This window comes from Rhincodon typus, chromosome 1 (genome assembly GCF_021869965.1).
Source record: "Rhincodon typus isolate 14 chromosome 1, sRhiTyp1.1, whole genome shotgun sequence".
Taxonomy (NCBI): domain Eukaryota; kingdom Metazoa; phylum Chordata; class Chondrichthyes; order Orectolobiformes; family Rhincodontidae; genus Rhincodon; species Rhincodon typus.
In genome coordinates, this window is record NC_063332.1 from 55,736,205 (window position 1) to 55,740,543 (window position 4,339).

At 39.2% G+C, this 4,339-nt stretch overlaps 1 pseudogene; it reads right to left on the minus strand.

The window, feature by feature from the left end:
• Window positions 1-1,893: 1,893 nt before the first annotated feature.
• On the minus strand, window positions 1,894-2,763 carry LOC109927577 (annotated as a pseudogene).
• Window positions 2,764-4,339: the final 1,576 nt, after the last annotated feature.

Here is a 4,339-nt window from a genome sequence, read left to right on the forward strand (position 1 = left end):
AGTCGAAGGTGAACCACTGGGATGGCTGACACCTGATCTGTGTTGGGATTAGCCTCTGGCAAATCATAAAACTAGGGTCATAAACAATGTTTTAAACACAATGTTTGGGAATGGGAGGAAGATCAAATGATATGATAAAGGAAGAAAATAAAGCAATAGAACAGGGCAGCAGTCTGGGTAATGATAACCAGAGTGTGGCAGGAAGAAACATTAAATGCAAATTTAAGAATGCTTTGGCAGATAAGGCCATAGATTGTGAAAATTGTCAAAACAAAACAGATTTTTTGACATGTATCTGAATCCATGCTGCATTTGTAATAAAATGGTAAATTGTATGACAATGAAGGCATTATTACAGAGACATTGTTGGAAATTGGTAAAGGCATGAATATGTTGTAAATATAGACAGATATGTGACAGATTGTAATGACAGGAAGCTAGGTAAAGGTGGTGATGTAGCTCTGTTAATTCAGAATGGCATTTATTCTATGCTCAGAGATGACTGAAGCTAAGATATTGAGTCAGTTTGGATCAAGATAAAAAATAGTAAAAGTGAGAGGCTATTTGTGGTGATAGTTACAGGTCCCCTAACAATAGTTACACTGTAGGACAGAGCAGGCAGAAAGAAATAAAGGAGACATGGTTATTTTTATTCTTTCATGGGAGGGATCGGCATTATTGGCCAGACTAGCATTTATTTCTCATCCATAATTACCTGGAGGGCTGTTAAGAGTCAATCACATTGCTGTGGGTGTGGAGTCACATTTAGATCAGACCAGAGAATGTTGGAAGCTTCCTTCCCAAAAGGACATTAGTGAAACAGATTTATTTCTTCTAACAATCAACAATGATCATCATTGGACTCTTAATTTCAAACTTTTATTGAATTCAAATTCCACGATCTGCCATGATTTGAACCTAGGTCCTATAACATTACCTGGATCTCTGGGTTAATAGTCTACCAATATTATCAAGAGGCTACCACTTCCCCATGTGTAAGAAATGCACTACAAGGATCGTGGGTGATTTACATTTGCACGTGGATTGGCAAAAGTAGTTCTGGAAATCAGTTCACGCAGTATCATCAGGACAATTTCTTAAAGCTGTACTGTTATGGACTGGACCATTCACCCTCAATATATTTTAAGAAGGTAGCCTAGACTTTAACTTTTCTTATTTTAAAGGTAGATGTGAAGCACATGCAATGCGACTGGTCAAACTACTTGATGTTAAGCAAAATGCAATTTGCTTAAACACTTCAGTTAAAATACAACCAAAAGAAAGAAGAATTTAGAATAACTTAATATATTGGAAAAATTAACTGAAGAATAGATAAGTACCTATTACTAATTAGCTGTTCCAATATAGTAACATCCCAAAAACAAACCCCTTGGCCAAAAGGCAAATTCAGACACAGATTCTCACATGCAGTTCTCCAATCCAGGAGGAAAACAACATCAAGAGAAAATTCAGAGAAAGTAGCAGGTAGGAGATATTCATTGAAGCTACCAACTCTTTTGAGATCCTAAAGGCTTCTGCTTAAAACTAAACTTAAAAATGTAAAAAAATAGAAATCCTGGTCTGAGAGAGCTGGCCACACCCTGAGTGCTTCCATTGCTCTGACTTTCAAAAGCATCCCAAGGCCTCACAAATTGTTTACGTTCTTGGAGAAAGCTTGCCTTTCACCTCTCTTCAAGAAAAAAACAAGGACAAAATAACCTTTTAAAGTGACAGCATCGTCACACCTCCCCCTTTAAAAAATGAACCATCAATATACAAAGTTGGCTTCATTTTTAAAACCATTGTCTTACTCTACTAGTACACTACAATAAATATACATTACATTGACTGTAAGCATGCAAACGTTCACTACTACAATCTATTTCAGTCCGTTTACTCCTGCCATCGAATGCCTCTGTCTTTCTTCATCGATTCTACATAGAGTACATATTCTCGATGGACAGGAAGAAAGTCATCAGATGTGTCCTCGGATAGATCTTCTAGGGCTAAGCTGTTGCTGCCAATACAGTTTGATACTCTATTGAGGGGCTTGATTAGTTGTTATTCGATAGCAGATCAGGAAAAATAAATGAGTTCATATTCTCAAAGCTCCACTAAATATCCTGCTTGCTCTTTGACAATCCTCAGTGCAATTCAGTCAATTGTCCAGTGTCTGAGAAAACATGTCCAAGTAATCCCCCATAGCAGAAAACTCAACAGGCCAGCTTCTTAGCTTGTAACCTCCGGTAACATATTTTACAGACTCACCCATCTATGTGATAAAAGCTAGGCCTTACTTTTTATAAGGTTTCAGATCCTTTACTGTAAGAAAAACACTGAAGTGGTCATTGTAGGAAAGAACAGGATGGTCCGTGATTCTTTTCAGAAACCTGTCCAGGGCTTTCCTTCTAGTTTCCATAAAGTCTTCTGAAAAGCAATCCACCACTCCCTTCACTACAAACTTTTCTGGAAGAGCTGGAATAAGATGAGTTGGCTGGAAATTTTCCAGGTTTGTCCTCAATCAATCGAAATCCTGATAACTATATTGGACTGTGTATTCTGGTAAATCAAACTCATTTCCAGTGGTTATTGTGGTAACTCTGTAGGTAATGTATGTCTACATTGCAGACACTTTGGGTTGTCAACTATAACAAAGAGATCCTTGGTTTCACCATCCAGCTTATCATCCAGTTGTAATCTATTAAGGAGAGACGAGGACGAAACAGGACTTGATGTCTCTACTGGTGTCCCATTGGGTAACATCTGATCATTTTCTCATCCTGCCACGTGTAAAATTTTCAGATTGATTGGCTGCAAATGTTCCTTCAATTTGTGACTAAAAATCACCAGCTCGTTGATGTACACCACTCAATTGGGTAATCCAGAAATGACTATTGGTTAGTCTTTGAAATGTGGCTGGTGCATTTTTCATACCAAATGTCATGAATTTAAATTGGTACAGTCCATTCTGTGTCACAAAAGCTGAAATTGTCTTTGCCCTTTCAGATAAAGATCAGTATCCTTTTGAGTAAGTCCAACTTAGAAAGACAAGTTGCTTGTCTCACCTATACAATACAGATTTCCAAAAGTTGAATAGGATACAAACCAGATTCTGCAATTGCATTGACTTTGTGTTTGGTTGCAAACGTTTCAATCACCCAGGGTAACATCATCAGTGTGCCTCCAGCGAAGTGTCGGTGTTCTGTCTTGCTTGTTACTTATATGCCTCAGTTTGCTGGGGGTGGTTGGCATTACTTCTGGTTCTGTTTTTCAGTGGTTTGTATATGGGGTCCAGTTCAATGTGTTTGTTGATGAAGTTCTGGTTAGAATGCCAGGCCTCCAGGAATTCCCTGGCATGTCTATGTTTGGCTTGTGCAATTATGGATGCGTTGTCCCAGTCGGATTTGTGTCCCTCTTTATCCGTGTGTATTGAGACCAGTGAGAATTGGTCATGTCTGTTGGTGGCTAGTTGGTGTTTGTGTATCCTTATTGTCAGTTTTCTTCCAGTTGGTCATGCAGTGTTTCTCACAGTCCTTGCATGGTATTTTGTACATTACACTGGTTTGTCGGTTTGTGGGCTACTCTGATACTTAGGGGTCTGAGTAGTCTTGTGGTCATCTCTGAAATCTCCATGATGTACGGTAGGGTGATTAGTGAGTCTGGTCATGTTGTGATCTTTCTCAGAGGTAACAGCGGATTGTGCTTTTTGGGTATCCATTCCTTTTGAAGACTCCACAATAGGTGCTCCTGTTCTGCTTTACATAGTTCCGGGTTGCTGTAATGTGCAATTCAAAAGGAATGGATACCAGAGATCATTAATCACCGTACCGTACATCATGGACATTTCAGAGATGACCACAAGATTACTCAGACCCCTAGATATAAGAGTAGCCTACAAACTGACAACCACCCTGCGACAGCTACTGACGAACGTAAAGGATCTCATAGCCAAAACCAGCAAGACCAGTGTAATAAACAAAATACCATGCAAGGACTGTGAGAAACATGAACATCAACTAGCCACCAACAGACACATCCAATTCTCACTTATCTCACTACACACTGACAATGAGGGACACAAATTCGACTGGGACAACATATCCATAATCGCACAAGCTAAACAGAGACACGCCAGGGAATTCCTGGAGGCCTTATATTCCAACTGGAACTCCATCAACAAACACATTGAATTAGACCCTGAGTACAAACCACTGAGAACCAGAATCGGAAGTGATACCAACCACCTCAGTAAACCAAGGCATATAAATAATAAAGTGGGACAGAACACTGGCACTTCACCGATCGAAATATATGCCTTACCAATTTCTCCTCAGTTAAT